Raw genomic sequence first — 6,477 nt, 5'->3', positions numbered from 1 at the left:
TATATGTCCCTCTCACCGCCCCTCCCCTTTCCTTTCCGTAACTCCTCAAGTCCCTCCTCTTCCCCCTCTCCCCTTCTCCCAAAGACCGCCTTCACGTTCGGTTTCAAAAGACTTGTTGCCCAATGAATAACAGGGCAGACTTAGAGTGGCGGAGCTGCCTGCCAATGCGCAGACAGCGAGGGCGGAGCGCCCGGAGCGAGCCTCTGACGGCGGGCGGCGTGTGACGCAGTCGGGCCCTCTGCGCGCTGCGCCCGAAGCGGCGGTCCGTGGCGGTGGTGGTAGCGGCGGCGACGGTTTCGTGGCGGCCGCGCGCTGCTCGCTGAGCGGCGGGTGGCGGAGGGGCCTAGGCCTCCACTCCTGACACTTCCCTTCCCCCGCCGCACCGCGGTAAGTCGGGAACCCGGGCGGTGGCGGCCCCGGACAGACAGGCTCCTCCTCTTCTCAGGGCGGGCGGGTGCGCGGAGGCCCTCCGCGCGGAAGTCTCGCGCCCCGGCGCGCACCTTCTGCCCTGAGGGAGGGGGCGGGGCCCTCAACCTTGCGGCCGGGAGGCCGGGCTCTTCGGGCGCTGCGAGGGAGTCGAGATCCGTGGAGTCTGGGCCCCGGGGTCTCCCGTCGCAGCCTGCGCGGAGGGAGCGACCATGTATCTGGTGGTACTCATTCATTTGCCCAGCGGTGATTAGGTGGGCGGGCCCTTTGCGGGGGCAGCGTCTTAGGACCCTGAATTGGGTCTCCCCAGCACTTCCCTCGACCGTCGTGCTGGATAGGCTTTAACTTGCCTGTGGCGTCTCCCTCGGGGGAAATTTGCAGCCCGAGGTTTGTGTGGGTGGGTCGGGAGTTTGTTAGTTTTTTAAAATAATATTTGAAAATTAAGGACGGTTTAGTGGAGTAGAAGGTTATTTTCTGTTCTCTCACGTGTTCCATGTAAAACTGGATGAGGAGAAAGAGATGTGATTTCTGGATTACTATAGCCATAGAGACCTAAAAAATAAAGCCAGCTCCCTACCGTACATCACGTACAAGTTTTATAGATAGAGAAACTGAGGTCCAGAGAAGGGACAGGATTAGCCAATACCAGATCTGATTCAGTCTAGAAATTTTTCTCCTGTATCACCGATCTGATTCAGTCTAGAAATTTTTCTTCTGTATCACCCTCCCATTATTTGAAGGTTCCCTTTGGGAGTTGGGGGGGGAGCATTCGGTAGTTAGAAGCAGCCTTTGATCGCGTTTCTGATCTGGTTGGTACCACTTCTGTTTGTGTAAAGGCAGAAGCTTCATTTGCGGTACCCTAACCCAAACCACGAGAACTAAAGTTGGTTAAAGAATGTCAGTGATATAAATGTATTGGAAACGAAACGGTAAGACTACGTGTTTGGCTAATTTCCAATTCCAAATCTGAAATTTTTGTGTCAGCTGCTGGGGACTCAGAAGAAAGAATCCAATTAGTGACTCACAACGTTATTGGAATAGAAAGCAGGAAATGCAGATAAGACTTCGAAAGATAGGCAGCGGTAATTTTGTGGTTCTTGTACCATGGAAGTCATAGAATTCAAAGTATTTTAGTTGGATAAGGTGAGAAGAAAACTGGAAGAAGAAACTAACTGGAAGAAAGAAAAGAGCAGTGATCATTCCCTGTGACAGCCTTATAAATTCAGAAAGAAGTGCCTTTTAACTGGGTGACAGATGATCTGTTTACATGGTGGAAGAAGTTAGGCTATTAAAAAAACAAACCCAGAACTTGGACAAATTGGAGGTACTGGGAAATACTTTAATAGAGTTATTTTTTCACTCTTCAGTAAGATTTGAGGAAATTGAATTAAAAGTTAGCACTTTGGTCTTTTCACAGTGGTCAGATCATCACTTTGTTGTTTAGCTGACAAGGCAAAAACTGAAAACTAGCGTGTAAGAGCAGAAGAGTACAGTAGTCTAAACACAGAGTTGTGAACAGAGTGTATTTTCTGTGACATTTTCTCAGTTCAAGCATCACCCTCTTCTGGGAAGCCTTTCCTGGCATTCTGTCTCCTGCAAGCTTCCATAACACTTATTTGATACTTCTATTTATAGCACAAATCATTTTGTATCTTAGCTGTTTATGTTATTAGACTGTGGTAAAATATATTTGTCTTTTTAAAATATTTACTTATTGAGATAGAGGAAAAGAGAGAGGGGAAGAGAGAGAGAATCCAGACAGACTCCCTGCTTGTGCAAAGCTGTATGGGGCTCAGTCTCACAACTCTGAGATCATGACCTGAGGTGAAATCAAGAGTTGGATGCTTAACCAACTGAGCCACCCAGGAACCCCTGTCTTATCTTTGTATTCAGGTTGCTTGGCACATAGTAGGCGTTCAGTGTTTATTTGAAGGGATAAACAAATATGGAACAGCTAAACCTAAAATAGTCTATAAAAAGACTGGGTATATGTGTGCTCCTGAAATATGGGGCCTAGATAAGAGGACTCATACCGTTCCTATATTACATGGTACTTTGGTACCTGACTTTATTCATGTCTGCTAGCTCCTAGATAGCTAAGAGCAAATAGAACTTTTAGGGAAGATTGGGTATATTATTTTATTGTGATATCTTTATTGTAGCAATTAACCTAGGAAGTAAGGGATAGTAGTAGTGATGTTTAATTTCTAACAGAGTGCCCGTCTATAATTATGCAATTTGTCGAAAGGTTAGGGGATTAAGAAATTTTTGGACTTAACAATATAGGTAATAGAGGGGGATGCCTAGGTGGCCTAGTTGATTAAGCGGCTGCCTTCGGCTCAGGTCCTGATCCCAGGGTCCTGAGATCGAGCTCTGCATCAGGCTCCCTGCTCATTGGGGAGCCTGCTTCTACCTCTCCTTCTCCTGACTTGTGTTCTCACTCAGTCTGCTGTCTCTCTCTAATAAATAAATCTTAAAAAAAAAAAAAAAAAAGCCACACACACACACACAATATAGGTAGTAGAGGGTAAGGTATATATATACAGCATTTCTTCTTTTATTTTAAAGATTTTATTTATTTGACAGAATGAGAAATCACAAGTAGGCAGAGAGGTGGGTGGGGGGGTGGGGGGGAAGCAGGCTTCCAGCTTAGCAGAGAGCCTGATGCGGGGCTTGATCTCATGACCCGAGCCAAAGGCAGAGGCTTAACCCACTGAGCCACCCAGGTGCCCCATATACAGTGTTTCTTGAGAATTTGGTGCATTTCTTTGGGTTTGGAATTGAATCTGAGTAATTGGCATAGTAGGTCTCTGGAGAAGATTTTTCAGCCTCTGCACTGTTGACATTTTGGGCCAGATAATTCTTTTTGTTTGGGAGTTATGTTTTGTATTGTGGGATGTTTAGCAGCGTTCCCCAAATCTACCCAGCTCCCTGAGTTGTAACAGTTAGGAAGGTCTCCACATATTGTCACATGTCCACTGGGAGGCAAAACTGCCCTGATGGAGAGATCACTGCTTTTGAGAAAACATTACCAGTATTTCAGTAAAGTCATACCTTTAACTTGCCTGATGTATGCTTGTAAAGTCAGCTAATAGATTTCATCTTTTTTTTTTTTTTTAAGATTTTATTTATTTATTTATTTGACAGAGAAGGAGGAGAGAGCAAGCACAAGCAGGGGGAGCGGCAGGCAGAGGAAGAAGCAGGCTCCCCACTGATCAAGGAGTCTGATGTGGGGATCGACCCCAGTACCCTGGGATCATGACCGGAGCCGAAGGCAGCCGCTTAACTGACTGAGCTGCCCAGGTGCCCCTAATAAATTGCATCTCGTTAAAGTGTCCTTGAGGGCGCCTGGGTGGCTCAACCTTCAGGTTGGGTCATGGTCCCAGGGTCGTGGGATCGAGTTGCATTGGGCTCTCTGCTCCACGGGGAGCCTGCTTCCTCCTCTCTCTCTGCCTGCCTCTCTGCCTACTTGTGATTTCTGTCAAATAAATAAATAAAATATTTTAAAAAAAGTAAAGTGTCCTTGAAAAACCCTTAAGTTATCAAAATCTGGTATCAGGAAGCTGAAAAGCTAAGAGTCCTAGTGTCTCTTTATTTCTGTGGTATCCTCCCTTTTTCCGGGATAGAAATCAAGGTTTTGTTTGAAAGGGGATAGGCCATTGGGAAAATAAAGCAGTATCTATTTCTCTTTTTGTGGAAGAGGGCAAAAAGACCTTGTAGTTGAATTGATGTAATTAAATGTGGTGCTGTGGAATTCCACTATTTTTCCATTTCACTGGTAGTTATATGCATTGATCGGTGTCTTGTCCCATTGTACTGACACAGAATTGTCTTATTGAAGAGTTTGTACTTAATTCAGCATAATTGCAGTTTTGTAGTAGAGAAGTAAAAATTATTAAAATACAGCTCTAATTAGCTAAGTCTGATACGTGAGTTTAAGCTGGTGGGTGGTGGGTAAATTGGAAGATGTGAAACTGGAGTCTGGCAGACAAATTAGGAGGAAGCTATAGTAATAGTGTAGTGTAGCAGTTCTCAAAATTTGAGATCTTTGGACTCCTTTATACTTTTAAAAATTATTGAAGATTCCAGACAGCTTTTGTTATGTGGGTTATATCTACTCATATTTACTATACTAGAAATTAAAGCTTCAAAAGATATTGACTTAAAGAATAATAAACTCATTTTTTAACATAACAGTTTTATGAAAAATCACTAAAAAATTTAGTGAAAAGGGTGATGGTGGTTTTTTTTTTTTTTAAGATTTTATTTATTTATTTGACAGAGAGATCACAAGCAGGCAGAGAGGCAGGCAGAGAGAGAGGAGGAAGCAGGCTCCCTGCTGAGCAGAGAGCCCGATGCGGGGCTCGATCCCAGGACTCTGAGATCATGACCTGAGCCGAAGGCAGAGGCTTAACCCACTGAGCCACCCAGGCGCCCCGGGTGATGGTGTTTTACATGTTTGTAAATCTTTTTGATGTCTGACTTAGTAGAAGATCACTGGATTTGCAGATCTTTTGCATTCACTGTTGATAAGTTGTTTTGATTGAAGTATGTGAAAACAAATCCCAGCCTCATACAGATGAGTAGATGGAGAAGAGGAAGGTTTTAATAATCTTTTCAAATAATTGTAGATATTCTCCTTTGACACTACACTCAAACATTTATTTATTTATTGACAGAGAAAGAAGGCATAGGCAGAGGGAGAAGCCCGCTTCCTGCTGAGCAGGGAGCCCGATGTGGGACTCCATTTCAGGGCCCTGGGATCATGACCTGAGCCAAAGGCAGACACTTCACGACTGAGCCACCCAGGCGTCCCAAACGTTTGTGAAGACTTGTTGCAATATGGAATCTGAAGCCATATTATTATTACTTTTTAAGATTTTATTTATTTGAGGAGCACCTTGGTGGCTGGTTGAGTGCCTGCCTCCAGGTCAGGTCATGACCCCGGAGTTCCAGGATCAAGCCCCACATCAGGCTTCCTGCTTAGCATGCTGTCTGGTTCTCCCTCTGCCCCTACCCCTGCTTATGTGTGCGCTCTCTCTTTCTCTCTCAAATAAATAACTAAATAAGAATCGTAAAAAAAAAAGATTTATTTGAGAAAGAGCACACATGAACGCATTCAGCAGAAGGGAGGGAGGGGAAGAGGGAGAAGCAGATTCCCTGCTGAGCAAGGGAGTCCGATGTGGAACTCTTTCCCAGGACCCTAGGATCATGACCTGAGCCGGAGCTGACTCTGAACTGAATGAGCCACCCAGATGCCCTGAAGCCATATTATTGAACTTAGTACAGTGTTATATTTAAAGTTCATTGGTTTGTCTTGCACTTTGAATGGATATTTACTCATGCATAATTTTATGACATCGTACATTGGTCATTAAGAAATCATTGGTTCACTGGGTTATGTAGCTCTTCTGAACGTTGACAAATTTAATTATACAGTTGTTAACATTTCCACCCATCTCATCAGATAAGTCTTTTAAGAATGAGCTGACAAGCTCATAGTGGCAGGCATAATTCTAATTTTCATTTCAAATCTGAATAACTATAGTTTGTCATTTATTCTCTGAAGTAAAAGTGGTGTTCCATGAAAGATCAGCTGGTTCAACTTTCTACTCAGGTAATCACACAGGTGTTTTTCTTTGAGATAGCTCTTGTATTTCCATGTACAGAAGTGCTTTTGAGTATTTACCATTTTCTCTCAAAGAATAATCACGGAATATTTTTTAAAATGTGTACTGAAATGTCAAGAATTAATACAATCAGTAATTTTTACAACTTCATCAAAGACATTTTCAGGAAAGTGTATTTTTTGTGTGTGCTGTGTATGGCAATGAAGAATTCAGTAACTGTTTTATAGTTTGGGTCATTGTCCTGATTCATGCTCAGGTTCCAGCAGTTTTATACACCATTGCTTTTGCCCCCTAGTGCTGAGGTTAGTACAGTTATAAAAAAAAAAAAAAAAGTAAATAATGCCTTAGTATTGTTATGAACATAGTTTTGACTTCATGGACACTCTGAAAGAGGTCTCAAGGCCTTTTAGGGGCCTTCAGA

The 6,477-nt window shown here is 43.6% G+C and overlaps 1 protein-coding gene across 13 annotated transcripts in view; it reads left to right on the top strand.

The window, feature by feature from the left end:
* Nucleotides 1-36: 36 nt before the first annotated feature.
* Nucleotides 37-6,477, top strand: part of NUP98 (nucleoporin 98 and 96 precursor) — a 119,854-nt gene continuing 113,413 nt past the window's right edge. For 8 of the 13 annotated variants that reach the window (XM_047690392.1, XM_047690390.1, XM_047690394.1 and 5 more), the window contains exon 1: nucleotides 37-387. The gene's annotated coding sequence lies outside the window, so the exon portion shown is untranslated. Of the gene's footprint in view, nucleotides 388-520; nucleotides 681-6,477 lie in introns of those variants that run through there. The other 5 variants (XM_047690389.1, XM_047690388.1, XM_047690385.1 and 2 more) reach the window with 5 other exon arrangements.

This window comes from Lutra lutra, chromosome 10 (genome assembly GCF_902655055.1).
Source record: "Lutra lutra chromosome 10, mLutLut1.2, whole genome shotgun sequence".
Taxonomy (NCBI): domain Eukaryota; kingdom Metazoa; phylum Chordata; class Mammalia; order Carnivora; family Mustelidae; genus Lutra; species Lutra lutra.
Note: the sequence above shows the minus strand (reverse complement) of the source record. Positions and strands in the feature narration are given on the sequence as shown.